This window comes from Epargyreus clarus, unplaced genomic scaffold, assembly GCF_041222505.1.
Source record: "Epargyreus clarus isolate Ecla_fem2 unplaced genomic scaffold, WU_Ecla_fem_2.2 ptg000017l, whole genome shotgun sequence".
Classification (NCBI taxonomy): domain Eukaryota; kingdom Metazoa; phylum Arthropoda; class Insecta; order Lepidoptera; family Hesperiidae; genus Epargyreus; species Epargyreus clarus.
This window is the reverse complement of record NW_027332225.1, coordinates 7,516,653-7,535,781: the sequence shown is the minus strand read 5'-3', so window position 1 is coordinate 7,535,781 and position 19,129 is coordinate 7,516,653. Positions and strand designations below refer to the sequence as shown.

The 19,129-nt window shown below is 32.4% G+C and overlaps 1 protein-coding gene across 14 annotated transcripts in view; it reads left to right on the top strand.

The window, feature by feature from the left end:
- Positions 1-4,234: 4,234 nt before the first annotated feature.
- The window catches only part of SK (small conductance calcium-activated potassium channel), a 296,251-nt gene continuing 281,356 nt past the window's right edge, over positions 4,235-19,129 (top strand). For all 14 annotated transcript variants that reach the window (XR_012103042.1, XM_073082397.1, XM_073082393.1 and 11 more), the window contains exon 1: positions 4,235-4,849. The gene's annotated coding sequence lies outside the window, so the exon portion shown is untranslated. The remainder of the gene's footprint in view (positions 4,850-19,129) is intronic.

Here is a 19,129-nt window from a genome sequence, read left to right as displayed (position 1 = left end):
AAATGAGTTCCTGAAATTGTAAGTTTCAATCCGTTTCACAATCATAAAACAAATTCTTCGTTATAAATCGTATGCTAGTATTTATTCGGTAACGTATGTGTGATGGTTTGTTATCCGCATGCAATACGGGACAATTTTTTCACCGAAATGGTTTCCAAGCTTTAGATTGCTTTTAACTTTTAGTTGTTCTGAAAATATACACGTGTAGATAGATGTTTAAATTAATATTAAGGCATACAGTCACATTCTATACAAATGGCTTTGTTCTTTATACTACATCTTAGGATTCCAAAATACTAGACATTTTTCCAGTGTTCGATGGACGCCGAACTACTCCAAAACATACGGTAATACGAAGCAACCCTTATAAAAGGTTTTCTATACATACTCGTAAATGGGCTAAAATTAGTTTAGTACTTTTTTCTCCAATGTTTCCATTATTCTAGTAGGATAGTAGATAATTTAGATGGATGAACTGCTGGTTTACTACCAGCAATATAATGAAGAGTAATTCTACATACTAGGATGTATATGTTGATATTACTGAAAGCGCCGTTTACAAATCCGGGGACACAGATTCAGTATTTAATCACAGCCTTGTTGTTTTGCTTCGTCAAACGGACGTTCGTTTGGAGCGGATTAATTTCGTGCTTGTTATTTCAGCCATTTCAAAAAAGTCACTAATGAAAAAATGCTCAAATATACGACGCTTTAAAATCAGAGAATGGTGACCGATTTTGTGAATTTGCAAAAAGTTGCACATGCAACTGTTGCAAAATAGATAAATGAATAAAAATACATGACAATACTTTGTTGATTTGGCGACCATGACTTTCAATAATTCTACGTGTCAAAAAAGTGGCACTATTAGTGTGGTTGTATTAATAAGTGAAATATGCTTGAAACGAACACGCCGAACAAAACTTGGTCATCTACGTTATTACAGTACAAACACAGTATATGGCAATATAGTACAAACATTCCTACAGTATCGACCTGCCTGTTAAGCGACGTTTCTTTTAAACTCTTTACAATTTTTTATTTGTAGATAAATCTGTTTTTGCGAGTACCCGTCTTAACAAAGTTAACCCGCCGCTGCCACGAAGTTATACATAATTTGATCACTTCGGGACCTTTATGGACCGATCGATATAGACGCTAACATTGCATTAATATTATATGACGTTATGCGCAGTTGACGTTTTATCATTATTTACATTTCACACGATAGAATTTTTAGTCACACATAAATTACACAAACGTGTTATAAGTTGTCATATTTTAAGATGTGAAATTACAATACGAGACATTTTTATTGCTCATTACCATGCTATGTTGCATTATAATAAGTTTGAAGTATTTTATACAAAAGGTACATGTGAACTTGTGTAAATATGATATTACACTGTGAGTGTTAAGCTACACGGACTAGCTCGTTTGTCACTCGTAAATTGTCTGTTAATTATTTCTATCCGTAACCTTGCTATAAAACAAGAAGATGAGTCTCGCAGACAGATTGCAGTGTACCAACAAGAGAAATTTAATATAAGAACGTTCAACTGCTAAAGTTGTATTCGTAACAGACTCAAAAATCCATTCATTTTTTCCGTACGAAATGTTATCGTTAGGCCAAAAATGTAGTGTTCGGTAATTAGAGAACAGATGAGACATTTTACGGTTAAACGTGGTTTAAATAATTAAATAGCTGGGTTCTAATTAGGGAATTGACTTGTAACGAATCTACTGTGACGACGGGTGAGCCCAGATTACTTTCTATTTAATTATGCTCAACGGGTTCCGTAAAGTTTCAGCGCAACAATAGAATACAAAATCATTGACATCCTTATTACGTTTAGAATTGTTTGAGTACATCTTTTGGACACATTGTTTTATACTTACTTAAGCGTGAATATTATATAGATTTAAAAGCGAAAAGATAATAACGTTTCATTGAATAATAATGATATGATTATATTTTAAATGCGATGTATTACGAAAATATAAATTAAAATAAAATGTATTACAGAGAGTAAAATAGAAAGTTACAATCAGGATTAACATCATAAATTTTCCGTTTCTACCACACACCTAAAGTACTTCTTATTACCAAAAAATAAAAATGAATATTTTGTGTTATTACGTCGTGTCCATTTCACCAAAAAAATTTTAACAAAAAAATAAAACCGACTTCTATGTTACTACAAAGTAAAAAATAATTGAAATAAATGTTGGTTTAGTACATTTTATGAAGTCGGCGCTCAATATATTTCGTTTGATAACAGCGTGTCCAATATGAGCGCCGACTTCAGAAATATGTACTAAACCAACATTTATTTCAATTATTTTTTACTTTGTAGTAACATAGAAGTCGGTTTTATTTTTTTGTTAAAATTTTTTTTTCACCCTTTTTAGTGATGATATGCTAACGTTTGTATTTATATTATGTAAAATTGTATAAATGTGATCATGAATAAAGGTAAGGTCTGAATAGATACGGATTGGACCCACCCGCTCGCAGGGCGCTGCCGCGCCCTTCTCGCTTAGTTTTATATTGTCTTATATGTTCCAACCTAACCTAACCAATTCAATACGAAACACTATAGGCGAAGCTTTATGAGATACTAATTATTGGCTAGGTTAGGTAGGAACAGATAAGTAAATAAATCAAACTAGGTGGTAAAACTCTGCGAGCGAACCGGTCCAATTTACCTTAATTCAATAGTTAAGAAAAGAAAAAGGAGTTGATGGTCAAATTTTTCATCATATATCTCTGTCTAGCTACTTCATTACAACAAATGTCTAATCTATATACTTTACATGGGAGGCACCTCTGCATCATCAGGATTGAAGAATTGAAGGTCATATCTTCCATCATATGTCTTTACTCAAAGACCTTATCATATATTCGTAAGCTCCAAATGCCTAAGTTGTATGGTTGAGGCAGGAGGCACTTCTGCATTATCAGAGTTGAAGAGTAGAAGGTCAAATTTTCCATCATATATCTCTACCTATCAACCTTATTGAATATTTATAAGCATCAAATGCCTAACTTGTATGGCTGAGGCAGGAGGCACCTCTGCATTATCAGAGTTGAAGAGTGGAAGGTCAAATTTTCCATCATATATCTCAACTTATCGATTTTATTAAATATCCATAAGTTCCAAATGCCTAACTTGTATGGTTGAGGCAGGAGGCACTTCTGCATTACCAGGGTTGAAGAGTTGAAGGTCAAATTTTCCATCATATCATGATAACCTAGACACTCAATGTCCATTTTAAGTTTCATGAGAATTGAGTGGGCAGAAGGTAAGTTGTCATAAAATATGTAAAAAGCAGGGGTAGTGATGATGAGTTCCACCCCATAACTTAAATTCTAATCATCAGAGCATACTAATGTTAAGGTAGGAAAGTACCGCAACGAAACACCCTTTCATATGAAAAAAAGAAAATTAAAATTGGTTAAGAAATACTCGACTTATTCAAGTTTATATGAAATCGGGTTTTTCCAATTTTCCGGGAAAACTGGCGGAAATTTTCAAATTTCCTCGAAATGGGACCCCCTGTGAAACTAGCCGCATACAATGGTGTATGAATCATGTCGATCGGTCGCGGCATCGCGAAAAAATCGCCGAACAAACATAAAAAAAAAAAAAAAAAAAATATATATACGGTCGAATTGAGTAACCTCCTCCTTTTTCGAAGTCGGTTAAAAAAGTTATATAATACATAAAGTAATTCTATTACATAAAATACTTTCTTTTCTGCGCATTTTCATTGAAATATAAATCTTCTATAGGTAGTAACAAAACGTATTGTCGTTCATCGGACTATAAAGACCGGTACTAGTCTAATAGGATTACTAGGATTACGGCCGTAATGATATTACAGTACGGACGTGTGAACTAAGCCGACGTTATTAAACATAGTTATGTATTTAGATTTTAAAGCGACACAATTCCGTAAGTTCAGGAAGACAACCGCGAAATCATACGAATGCAAACAGTTTGCATGTGACCCACCGAAGCCAGATGGTTCGGTGCATGTTTATTTTGATACGACCACCTTCGCATTTCCTTTTGATAGTCAGCAGTGAAGCATGGCATTCGCAGCGCAACAGATGAACCTGTATCTGTCCTTGTTACACTCGTACATTCAGCGGGAGAGCAGTGTAAGCTTTTCTTTCAACGAGCGCCGGTTTCAGAAGTGTTGGGAAAGCTCTCAGTCCGCGCTCGTGCCGCAGGGCGAGCGGATGCGTGCTTGTGCCGCTTTGCGAGTTGTCGCGGATTCGAAACATCGCAGTTCGCACACGTAAAAATATTTACATGCTTAATACAGCGCTTTTTACGGGTGCCGTATGAACTATGAACAACAGTACCCCAGTTGCTTACAAGTTGTACTATAATTAAATTTGAATAACGTCTGATCGTAAGTGGAGTGCTTGTGACGGATACCCGCAAACTTTTTATTTTGTTAAGAACGCACACTTTTTAGTATATGTTAGTTAATACCGCCTCCCTTTTGACTTTCCTGCACTTCTATCATTATAAACCTATTGGTCCAAAAAAGTGACTTATTTAATCCCTTACTGTCTAAGAAATATCCTAACCTACTTCATATCCTTATATATAGTTATAGTGTAAAACTATTTTAAAGCACCTCTGTAAGTGAGATACTTATTCTGGTACGCGGACCAAAGTTCGAGATTGATTGTATAATATCAGTTCGTGTGTGTAGTATATAGTATAGTTATAGTGTACAGTGTAAATAAATATATGTGAACAGTCTACTCGCACACTATCAACCCTCAACGGACAACGAAAGTTAACAATTGTCTGATTACATACTAAAGGTAAGATATTAAATATTTCTATAACGTATTATGCTGTTTGAAATAAACTTTTAAGTATTATTAATGTTTTGTTGTTTAATTTTACTTCATTGATAAATTATACAAACGAGTTGAAACAATTACTTACTTACCTAGATTTTTATTATTTTTCAAAAATCTTAGAATTCCGGCAACGATAAGTCTCAATAGGATACCATAAAAGTTAAAATAATTTATCACTAATTTGACAACTAACGTATCACGATGGTTATACAGACTGTCCTAGGTTCATTTCATAACTTCAAGATTATTTATTACAGTACTCATTTCGATTTTAGCTAGGGAATGTTTTAGCCTTTAATTCAGCTTTATCCACCTTTTATACCTTGACCATTTTGTGCGATGCTTAACTAATAAGCAAATAAATACATGTTCTGGGTATTACGTATGTGTGTTTTCATGAAATACAAACATTGAGAATCGCACTAAAACGCTTGAGAATTCTATGAATTCATTAATTATTTAATGATAATCCGTTAAATTATTATGTTCATGTGAACGTATCTTCACATAGGTATAAACAGTTATATTTACCTAGCAAAAAGTGCTTTTCATTCAATTACTTAGTTAATTGTTTAAATTAACTTGTTTTTAACACAAACATTAATTAATTTAGATGTCTAATAATTTCACTGAAACAATTTCTCAAAACATAAAACGTGGGTGTGATGAAAATATGTGTGGACAATAAATGTGTAAATTAATTTAATTAAAATCCTCGGAGTAAACGAATTATTATGTGGGTTTCTAATTAGGTAATTTTGAAGCAATTTTTTGTTGTTGTTAGCAATTGTTTATTGGTGTTGCCTTAAATAGTTTGAATTACTAAGATTATATGTTATGTACCTATTATAGACAATAAAAAATACTTGCTCATAAAGAAAAATGTAATTATAGAAAAAAAATACACTGACTAACATACTAAGTATGTTTTGACTAAATTCGGAAAACTTTGATTTAATATTTGAATTTAAAAAAAAATTCAAACTATATTGAGGGTCATAACCGAAAAAATATTGTTTTCTTTAATAACAAAACTTTCTGAAAGGTTTTAAGGAAAAGAAGACGGGAATCAATTTGATTCATGGGGAGAAATCGAAAAAGTTGAAATTGTTGTATTTCGATGTCCCTACAAGCTGAAGTATGGAATATAAAAAGTGTATAGAATCTGTAACTAAAACTGATTAATTTGCAAAAAGGTTATCAATTTATTGTATTTAAAATATAGGAAGAAGAGAACTATAATTAGACCAACGTACTAATCGCGCGTTAAGATTAGTTTGATAAGTAGTGGGCATCTAAAAATACCCACGGAGCGCTTATAACTTCTTCTTTTTTATGTGCATTTAACATTTTTATGTTAAAAGCATGAAAACAATTATTTACTTTAAAGAACCTAAAAAGTTTGGGAAGCTACTTAATGTTTCGAACAATCTTTGTTTTAAAGGTTTCCTTGGATAAACTTTGTTTACGTTTGATTAACTTGCAGATTAAAGATTTTTATATCGAACTTTTGAGGTTCTTCAAAGAATATTGCTTAAAAATATTGTTTTAAAAAGAAATGCTAGACTGTTAACAAAGTACCACGAAAGCGTAGTACAGAAAAGGTCTGTTAGATTTTTCGAATATTGGCGTATTCGAAATTTAAGATTTGTTGAAAAGATGAAGGTGAATAAAAGTACTATTCTAAAATTATTTCATAATATTCTAAGAGGCGTATGAAATTTAACAACCCGCATTTAGCTGATTGTCTGTAGCTGGTGGTCTGTAGTTTAAATCCTTATCATTCTGAGATAAAGGTGTCCAGTAAAGGAGCTATAATGGATTGATAGATTTAAAAAAGTATAACTAAAAGCAATTTGTATCCCAAAAAGGTTTAGATTAGATTTAAAGTGAATTTCTTTTAAATTTGTGAGCAATAGCTTTCGACAAAACCCAGTTTTATATTAAATTTATTTTTATATACTATTTTATTTAATTGAAACGGGAGTGTTTACATATTGAAATACTTTTGATGTTTATACTTTTGAAAATCAATGTGGTATCATCTACATAGTTTTCTGTAAAAACGAAACTTTTCAATAAACAAAATTTATTATCACTGAAGTCTTTCAGCGGTTAAAATTCTCCAACAATAGACCACTAAGCCATAATCCTCAAGTCCGTGGAGCAGCATGGATTCTCCACTCTCTAGTAGTGGAATGTAAATGGATAACTTCTTTGTTGCTACTCGGGAAACGGAATCATGAATGACACGAAGAGAATTTCGATGGATTTTTAGAAATAACTCATACGGCGGAGGTTAGAAATAGAATTGTATTTCGCAATTGAGAGGGATTTTCCGGTATGACGTCGCAAATCTTCTGCCAATTCCGATTAATTGACGGTGACGAGGAATGTTGAATATATTTTGAATTTTGATGTGCCATATATTAGAATTATTTCTAACATCTATTGTTACTGTCATATTTAAGACATAAATTAGTTGATTGTACTCGTACATAGAAGAGCAGCGCGGTATAACCACTTTTAGTATAGGGAGAATTTTGCGTTATTTTACTTAAATGGATACGATTATTATTTAAAATGAAAATTCACAGGGCAAATATACGAGTAATTTTGTTATTCAGTTAACACTTATACAATGTTTAAACAACAAAAAAAAACTTTTTTTTTTCTGAAACATCCTTTACACGATCTCTCTTAGGATTTGGATAAATGCGAACTTTTCGAACTACGAAATATAAAATGTTGTGTATAAAAATTAAAACTTTTTCTTGAAGTTAGAAGCAACGTTCATATTATAAGCATAATGCGTATGATTATAATAGGTAAGTTTTGTGTGGAATCCAGTTTAGTTATTCTAATTGGGTATATGTTAAAGTGCTATTTTAATGGCGAATTTATTTCATACCGATTGACCACGCACCTTAATACCTTGAAGTCACGATCTAGAAAAGAAAATATTACAAAACTTTATTACTGTGGCAAATATATTACATTGTTTTTATAACAAGGAATTAAATCGATTATTTACATATTTAAAAATATGACTAAATAAATTAAAATGAACAGACTTCTTATAAACTTCTAAATGTCTTAATTATCCAATTAACGACCTTTTCATTGTAACTTTAATGAAAATGGAAGGAAATATTAATATTGAAGAAAATTTCCATACTTTAGTTAATTTACTTACGTAGGTACTTGAGTGAAATACCTATACCGATTGTGATTGTGGCGAATGAAATACATAGTTATGCTGTATTTATTATTAAGTACAGAATATTAATAACCATATTTTTTATTAATAAATACTGAAGAGATTCGAATCATCCACCTATCACATGATAAATAAACGATACTAATTATAGCAAAAGTTATGTTAACAATTTAATATACGCAATCACGGTAATCAACCCTGATGACCACGATTAATATGCAACACAGACAGTTGTTTACAAAGTTTGGCAATGTTAGCGCGGTCCGAGTCATTCAACCGCAAATATGGTTCCGCTCGCCGTAGTTCCCATTTTACATGATCAACGTTAGAGAGGGTTAAACTTGTTTTAGTAATTACATTTAACTAAACGTGATAATATACTTCTATTCATATATAAGTTTATGGTTAACTAATCTAGCGGAATACATTTTAGCTTGTACTTTGTACTGTTACCTAACAACTGTATATGTATGTAATTACATAGTTACATATGTATACTTTTATATTATAAAAGTAAAACAAAATAGTTTTACCTGATGTCGGCCACAAGTGCATTGCTACTCCAAACACTGGATTAGAATCCTTTATTTGGAATCGTTCCCTTACCATACATTTCTACTCAGAGCACAGTAACGCTAAACACTTGTGCTATTAGGCAGTATTAAGCGTAATTTCGAAGGGCCATAAAGGGCTCTATTACCTTACCTCATACTTTCATTCTCGTTTGCTGTTTAAAGAATCTTTGTTTCAGTGTGCATACATGGCGGTGCACTTATTGGAAGTCATATTACTATTTTCATACATAACTGCTATTGAAAATCGTTCCAAAGATAAGATAATGCTTGGAACTTCAATTATGTGTTCTAATACTTTTTGCTGTTGACGTATATTTTGATCGAGAGGTCGAGAGATATAAGAAACGTCCGTTGGATTGGATTTACGTCAAAGAACATAAATCAAATCTGTGATAAGGGTCAAGGTTATTATACAGTAAATTATTATCTGCTATAGTATAGGAGATTATTTATTGAATGCATTAATCGTAGTAGATTATTGTTCGTTATTATATTTTTAACAATCATTTTTTTTTATCTTTATTTAAACAAAGCGTTACTTTTATTTACAATAGAAAAGATAAATAATCAAAATACTTAAACATAATCAACAATTTTAAATTAAAAAATAAATAATAACAAAATTAAACTTATAAAATTAATCAAACAATCAATTATTTTTTTTCCTAATATGACAATGTCTGGCTAGTAGAAATTTTAAGTACATTGATTGATTTTATTATTAATTAAAGGCGTAAATCAGCTTACAAGAATCTCAAAGTTAGGCAAATACTTATATTGGTATTAGGGCAAAAATAGTATTGTATTTTAAGTAATTATCTCTTTTCTGGATTTACGGCTGTTCATTCATACGACTCTTTTTTATGGAATAAATTGTAATCGCTTGTATTTTATTTTTAACATAATTTTATCTCAATTTTAGAAAAAAAACATGATCTCTATTAATAGTTGTCCACGGTCACTTTTATTTTTAATATTAAGTTGTTAAGTGTTGCTGTGATCGACTTTAATCCTATCTGGGCTTGAAAACAGATGGCCATGAAAGATCAAGAGTGGCGATCTGCCATTAGTTGCTAGTAATTCGTTTACTACTTATATTTCATAAAAAATCAAATACAAATAATAAGGATGACGAAAAACATTTTCGTAATCATATATATTCTTATAACAAATATTAATATAATTTACGATTACGATTTACACGCGAAATTTGAAATGATACGTTATATTTCCACGACACTGACAAATATTGAACCATTACCAGGTCTTTGAGATACTTGCCATTTTGAGCTGCCGAGAAATGTACGTGCTCTAATCTTAAGCCTACAGCTCTAAGGGTTTGAAGATAGAATGTGGCTTATTGTTCATATAGGTACATACATATTACAGTATACACGCATATTGATAATATATTTTACGTTGAAATTTTGGTATTGAAATGTCGATTTTATTCAGATTATTATAAAATAATTTTCTTTTTTTTTTCAAGTCAACTTACGTCAACGTTTTTGAATATCAAAGTCAGTGTGATACCTAATAGGTGTTACGATATCAGGGTTATTACGTGACAACCATGTTATAATAGTAGGGGTGTTAAATAATACATATCTAACGACAAAATGAATATGTTCCGCAAAGCTAGTTATTATATAGCTACGCACCTAAAAGTTCGTAATAAACTTTAATAATAAAATGGTTTAGCCTAAGTAATTTTATTTTCATCATAAAATGAAAAACAGTGTCTATATTTGTAGGCACAGGAAACTCCCACATTAGGATACTTTTTTTTGAGGGAACGATGGAAAACTTCAAGTAAATGAACAAAAACCCTCAGATCCAGAATATAAATCAAATTCATCATTTTCATGTGGCCTTGAGTACACTTATAACTCTTTTAGTGGAAGAGCGGCATAGCAACTACTGTGCCACGTGGATCGTCAAATCCTACTTAGTTTCCATAATAAGAAGTGCCAATGTTTTACTAATGTAAAACTAACTTTTACTAAGGTAAATGGTTTAGGTACCATATATAATGCATGTACATTACATAGATAACTTGATTGGAAATACGGTTACATAGGTACTATTGTAAAGTAGATATGCCAATCTAGGATCCTATGCACACTAGATAGCTGTCAAAGGCCAGAGCATTCCACAAACAGTATCGTCAGCATTGGAAATGTTCTCTTCGTTAGCGAATCAAAATTCAAAGCGCTTCCGAGCCCTACGAGCCCAGATTGGCACTAGCTTTGAATTCGGAACTGTATGGGACCTATTTACTTTCGGTACTTAATATGCAAGTTACAAAGCTAATCACCTTCAGCACTAACATTGTTGGAGAGTTGCTCTAACGTGAGTGGATTTTTACTATATGAGGCTTCTATATATAAAAAGTTTATTAAACATATTTTATCTCTAGGGAATCACGCAATACACAACTGTTTATAGGAGTTCTGCCATGATTAATAGACTGTACCCTTGCCATGAGTTTTTACGTTTTGACAAATATGACTGTTTTGGTATTTGTTTACGTATTTGCCCATATAATTTCCAATCAGCGCCCCTAGCGGATTATTACAGAACTTGGAAATTGTATGGGCCAATACGTAATCAAATACCTAAACAGTCATATTTGTCAAAACGTAAAACCTCATGGTAAGGGTACTGAATGGATTTAGATAGAACCTTCACGCTTATGTAGATGTTAGAGTGAATACATACTACACATCTATTTAATTTTTTATTGTGTTTTTCTCTAGTTTTCTCTTCAATGTGTGAGCGATTATTTTTTTACAAGATTAGATTATTTTATCAGATGTATTAGATTCCTACCTGAGGTCGCCTACAATACGCCGCTACCCTTGGGGACTAAGCTGGAATGCCTCGGATAATTATGTTCCCCTAACCACACCTTTTAGACAGAAATAAGCGTAAAGATGGTCCTGCAAAAGTCAAACCACAAAGGGTTTTCCTTTATACTTCTTACGTGACAATGTTCATGTTTCACATGAAATGATAATGAGGCGCTAGAGAGCAACTGAGGCGCAGAGATCTAGTAACAGATCTGTGACCTCGGATCTTCATTTCTCTTTGTGGTTCAGTATTCATTCCGTATGGAGGCACCTGACCGACCATATTATTTCTTTGTTTTGTTTTATTGTAAGGAAAATGACAATTCTATTAAACTCATTTAATAGTAAATATAGAGTTTAATAGCGAATATTAAAAAAAAAGTTTTCAATGGTATGTGGAGTCTACCAATAAGCACTTGACCAGCGCGGTAGACTATGGCCTAATCCTTCTCATTCTGAGAGGAGACCCGTGCCCAGCAGTGGGACATTAAAGGCTTGATGACGATAGGGTAATGACACGTATAGTAAGAATTTCTTTATTGAGTAGCAAGCAGTCAAGCGGTCCACCTGATGGTAAGTGGTCATTGCCGCGCATGGACACCGTAATCAACCCCAGATACGATTAGATAGTATAAACAACTTCGTATAGAATAGAAGTTGTACCTGATGCCGATTACAGATGTTTTGCTATTCTTTTTTTTTGTTTTGTTTACGAGGGGGAAATCTTCAAAAGGTACCCGACGACATGGGAGCGACGCCGGGTGATGTGGTATTTTTACCGCACGAAAACTCCCCCAGTGGCGGTCTTGTTGGATCTCCGACGGAATACAACCGGAATCCTCCAAGCGTGATACCTTGATCAACCTCTGCTCTGGGGAAGCATTCGCTCCTCCCACAACATCTGGTGATTACCATGGTATGAGGCCACACATACCGCCGTCCTTCCGGGGGTCGCTTACTGGACGGTTCGAGCTCCCACTCTTGCCGCCCGCAACCGCGGAAGCCCGTTTCAGTAGCCTCTTACGACAGGCAGGGGATACCGTAGCCCTATTCTGGTTTCGGAACTACAGGGACAGCTTTACCACTTCTAAAGACTAAGATGGTCGCCTCATTTATGTTAGTCAACCGGAATCCATACTCCTTTAATCGCATAAACTGTTTCAGACTAAAAAAATGTGGCGGTGGAACCTCCCCGGTTGTACTATAATAGTTCGACCACACATTCAATTTTATTATGTTAATAGATTAAAGTGGTTCTTTAATAGTCTCAGAAAATCAATCAATATAATCGTTTCATTATACATATTAACGTATTTAGCCCCAAAAGCGGTGAACCGATGGGGAAGTTATAGACATTAAGTGGTTTTTATTCACCAGTTTTATGTAGGTTAATTGCGGAAATTATAATGGTTCATAGCTTTTATGCACCGTTGGTATAGTAGAAGGAAAGTAAAGATAATGGAAATGTCAAACAAATCATAATAAAATCGATTTATGGCTTTTTAATGTGCATGGCATTGTTTGTTAAGCGGAAGCACTATCTATAATTTTAACCTTAATTAATACGATGTAGGTACGAGTATTTTCGTATTAATGCGTGTTTGATTATTATATTTACCTTTTACTTACTTATTTTAAGTAAATCTTGTTAACATTTAGTAGCAAAGTTAAACATTAAGCATAGTGAAATAAAGTCGTCCAAATTAATATTAAACTGTAATAAAATCGAAGATAAATTTTACTTTTAATAATTATTTAAAATCCGTACGTTTAAGTTAAAGATATACGTTTTAATAAACTTTAAGGTTCAGTTAACTTTTAACGAAGGCGTGTAAAGGACATTTAAATTGTAAATGTTTCGGACATAAGCACTTTTGTTATTAGGCATTGAAATCTAAAATAAATAATTACACAGTACTTAAGTTATGTGTTCGTAGAATGGGATTTTATTAATGTTTTCACGAAAACCAAGTTATAAGTCCCTATACTTTTGCGTTCAAGGCAAACTTTTTGCGTGATAACAGGAAATTTTCAAAGAAAATTCTCCTTCATGTTAATATATTCATACAAAGAGAAAGGCTTTTAGTATTGAATTTATCGAAGCAATTTAGAAAAACAATTATATAGAGAACTTTTCTTACTTTATATATTTGTTTTCTCAAAGTCTTTGCTTTTATATTTAACTTCATCTATTTATATGAAAGAGGTGATTGTTTGTTTAAATTAAATTAAAGTACTTTCAATGCATTTAGCGTTGCTCTAAGAGATACTAGGTAATGAATTTTATTATGAAGAAGAAGCATGTGATTTGTTTAGTTGGTAATTATACCTTGTAATATTCCACTATTCTTATTCTTAATAATGCAATCCTACCTACAATTGTAAAATCCCAAGAATTTTTTTTTTGTTCCGATGCTTGATGTATTTATTTAAAAATGCACATGTATTTTCTTATGTGAGTTTTATTCTTTTAGAAAATAAATATCTTAAACCGTATTATGTGTTGGATTTTAGGATTCTGTCAAACGCCCTTCGGCCGCATGAGCGCTTAAAAAGCGTCGCGTTAAACGCCAACTATGAGACTTTCCGATATGTATAATATATTATATTCAACTAATCGTCTACAGGACATCGCTTAAAATACATCGCAACGCGATTTTGAAGCGTCGCAGATTAAAGGCGCCGGCGTGTGAATACTTGAAATCTATACGTTTCATCGCTTTTTTAATGGACGCTAATAAAGCGCCAGTGTGAATGACTTCTTAGATCTTTAAATTTGAAAAAATACGACGGCATTTTAAAGATTAGTAGTACTAACAGTATTTTAGTACTTTATAGAAATTTAAAACTTTAAGTTATGTTAATAAATATTGTTGCGTGGTAAATTAAGTTTTCTAGGCGTCTAGGCAAGTCTATTACAAAACGTCAAACCAAATGAAAGCTGTACAATTTATGAAGTTATTATTACACCTCATCATTATAATACTTACGGTGGGCCACACGACACGACGGCAATCTCATTTGAGATGATGAAGACAAATGGAGCGCGAAAATGGTTGCGTAGGTTACTTGAAAATGTTGAGATTCGGTTAATTTTGGTGCGCGTTTTATCAATTTCGTAGGTCTAATTTTGTGGCCCAAATTTGTGTTACTGTGGAAACGTGTTGTTAGTAAATCTTTGTGTGCGGATCTATTTTTCTTTTACCTTAAATCAGTATGATTAAGTACGCTTAGGCTTACCCCACTTGTGGGAGACTTATGCCCAGTATTGGGATAGATATGTTGCCTGTGTGTCATTTCATGTTAGTTACATTTTATTTCGCGTATGTTGTATAAGGTATTTATATTCTGCGACTAACGTTGGGTCTACCTGTAACTGGGATGGACTGGATAACACTTCATAATGTATACTGATCTAATGAATATGTATGTACTACGAAGCACGGATCTTCCCTTAAATTGAAAAGGGTTCACGCCAGATTACAACGATTAACATGTACAGATTGGCTGCCTTCACACACTGCTTAGAATACCTAATACAGAAACCTCTCAGGATCACTCACGATATTAACCATTGAAACAATCAGTCATATTTGCATCTTTTTTACGTATCTCTGAAAGCCCTTCTTCGCCGACTAGTATTATTGAGTGCCATACTATTTCCATCATCATCAACCCATTACTGTCCCACTGCTGGGTAAGGGTCTCCTCTCAGAATGAGAAGGATTAGGCCATAGACCAACGCGCTGCAAGTGATAATTAATTTTTAATACGCACATAAATATGAAAATCAGAGGTACATACATTTGAAAAAAAGAGAGCCTGGGATTTGAACCTCGGACCCCTCGATCTAGAGGCCGCGTTTCTTAACCACTAGGCTATCACTGCTTTTTACTATTACTATTACCATGAATTACAGTAAAAAATAAATGTTATATAAATTACACGGCTGACTTTCACATGTCGACTATTTTAATCCTGAGGAGTTGCAACCTTGGGCGGTAGTGTTCACTTGCCATCAAGTTCAATGCAAGCTTGCTTGCTACTTCAATTAAAAAAAAAACAAAAGAGAGTTCTAAGATTATTTTACCTGATAGCAACTAGTCTGGCGTTATTTATTTATTAACTACATTCAAAGTGAAGTTCAGACGCAACAAACAAACGGTATCCCAGGCACGTTGTCACGGTCACGTTCGTCTCGGGGACACTTGATACTATCATGTCTAGGGTTGTGGTGGAGAAAATACTGAAATGAATTATTTTTTCCCTTCAGCAAATTATTATAGATGTTAAAGAATATCTTTATAACGTAGAGGAGGTAGTGATGTGAGACCCAGGTTCGAATCTCAAGTACTTACATAATATGAGGCGATCGTCTTAGTTCTCAGTTTCTTATTAGTTAGAGTTATTTATAAATATCCTTGGGCAATGATCATTTACCATCAGGTGGACTAAGGAAAACATGAGGAAGCCTTATTCTTGAATATATCTAGAGTTTACTTACAATTTACCATCGTTGTGCATATTACTTACAAGAATCTTATTCTGAGAAGAGACTGGCAATCCGCTATAAAAAACAAACCATTTGTAATGTCAAATATAGCTATAAATATACCTGGTAGGTACATAAAGGTACATAAATAAAATTATCGTGTATCTCTGTATATTCAAAGTAAATGTCAAAATAATATTTAGTGTGGGCGGTAAGCTGTGCGCCGCGTGTTTGTCTTATGATTTCTCAAAATAACCTAATAATCTAATGCTATGACAGGTAATATCATTAGTATCTTGCTACCACAAAATGATAAATTCTTTTGCGTGAAGTTTTGGTAACATCAATGACGTGAACTTTAGATAATGTACATACATAGTGTAACATTTTATTCTAATTGTTACCGTAAAGTACTTACCTTATGTTGTAATAACATTAATTACATAATGGTAGAGAATTGTTACACTCCAACCATACAGTAGTTTGACAGTGTATTATCGCAAGGAAAAATATTGTAACTGATAATTTGTAAGTCCCTCCGCGGTAGATCATACAAAATATATTTCGATTAATTTCGTTTTGCATCGTGTGGCTTCGTTTTTTTCAATTTAATTCGTTTCATTTAATTTATTTTATTTCATTACCTCAATATATTAGGGCAAAAAACCAAAGACAATTATAGATTTGTGTTTTATTTAAAATATTAGAGTTATTTTGCTTTCTAAATCTCTTCAAGCATATTTGAAATGAAAATATAATTCTTTTATTTGCTTTAACTTATATGCTATTTACTCTATCATTTATTATGTTATGAATAATTGTATTTACTACATATAACTGATATTTTTAACGTCATGCGCGACTCTGCCAATGTAGAATATTTTGTCATAACTTATTTTTTGAAAAAAAACCTCCAATTCCAATTACCTCATGTACCTTCAAAACCTCAAATATTTCATTTCATGTCTCAATTAATATTTCCAAGTACCTATTACTAAACGCTGGCCCACTTTTTCGTATATTAATAAACCTCAAACCCAAAGCTAAATGGTTTGCCACATAAGGCTTTTGAGGTAATTGTACGGAAGATTGAATCTTTATACGTTGTATGTAGCTAATTGATTTGTTTGTATGGTGTGGTGTTTGTGGCTGAAATTACGAAAAGTATATTTATTTTTGTGCAAAAGAACAAAAATATCGTGCAAATATTGTACGAATAGGATTAATAATTGCAGTTATTTTAAAATGACTAATTTTTTTATACTTCTATGAAGTACACTAATCAAATATTTAAAAAAAATGTTATCCACGCATACGTTACTAAAATTTTCTTGTGTACTTGTAAATGACGATGCTGTCTAACTCTACCGTACAACGGTAAATATTCATAGATATTTTACCACCATTCAATAATTATTTTGTATATGTTGAATACATATACCAAATAAGTATTAATTTAATTATAGAAGTTGAAGTTATTATTTCAATATATAGCATTATTTATTATAAAGTTTACATAGAATATTTTTCATGAACCCAAATGAATTTTTCACATTAATTCATATTTGTAGAGCTCCGTTAGTAGACTATCAAGGTCGATCAATGCAAATATAACCGGTTGGTCCAACAAAAGGAATATACAAATCATCGCTGAAACGAAAATAAAAGAGATATAAACCCCAGGTGGGAGTTTTATTTAGGCAATATGGTATAGTTCACTCCGTTCAGTACTCGGTCCGTTCACAATAAATCTTCGTCCATCTTCGAGTCTGCAAATAAATGTCTAGCTTCTACGATACAAATGTTATTTAACAAGATTTGTGCCTATTTCAATTTATTCGTAGGATATTTAGCCTACATAGTGTGTACGGGTTTCGTCTCGTCTATTTAGTTTATTCGGTTCCAGCTGAATTTGTAGACACATTATTATCGGGTTTTCTTATAAAGGCTCATTATTAAAATTTCCATTGTAGGTACCTCTTTGCAATTATGGGGAAATTTTAATCATATATGATTTTCAGCATAATTAATATAAAAATAGACATTACACTATTAATAAAATAACAGCAGTAAGTTATGAAAAGGGCAACAGGTAACTAAATATCGTTATCATCAGTCAACATAATAGCCAGAGCCACGAATAAATTTAAGACAAGTAAAATTTATTACAATATCTTTAAATTACCATAAAAATATTATCTTCCACTAAAATAATTCCACTTACTTAACTAAATATCTCTGTTCTCTAAGTGAAATTATGAAATAACCCCAAAAGCTTGAATAAATGCGAATCTTACTATGATACCTTCTTTCTTTTACGTTATGATATATAGCCACATACCTTGAAATATATTTGCCACGTTAAATATATGTTTTACGTGTAAAAAGTTTTTATATATTATGAATGTGTCATACGGAATAAAAATACCTATAAAATACGTTCTTTGCGACGATCATAAAAATGTGTGGGTACTAGAACGATTTAGATGCTGAAAACATTTATTTTTATTTATCTTGAAAAATATTCAGTATAAAGTTTTGACAGTAAATTATTTATTACACATAATGAAAGGCAGCTGGATGAGGACAGCCGAAGATCGGGCTTAGTGGAGTGCCTTGGGAGTGGCATATGTTCAGCAGTGGACTAACGTGGGTTAAAATAGATAGATAGAATGAAACTTATCTACAAATAGTTGATTCTCACGCACTTCATTTTTCAGGTTTTTTCAAATTGATCCATCAATTAAAAAGTGTTCACTACTTTCTATACAACTAAGTGATATTATATCAAAATATTTGAAACCATTATAAAATGTGGAAATAATAACAAGGTTAACGTCATTATTTAACTCGGCTTTATGTCAAATTTTATTCCAGGCAATCTTCAACTTGAAGGCTTATATACTCACGTAAGTCTGAAAGAATTTAGCGTATAGGATTAGCAAACACGACGGTTAAGTGACTTAAAGTGTTTATTCTTCAATTCCACGCAAACACTTCACCGCCTCATTGAACTTCAAGGGGTAAGGGAATTGTACATACCAGTAAATAAAACATATAAATAATCACAAGTAGCGCAGTAGTTAACCTTTTGACACA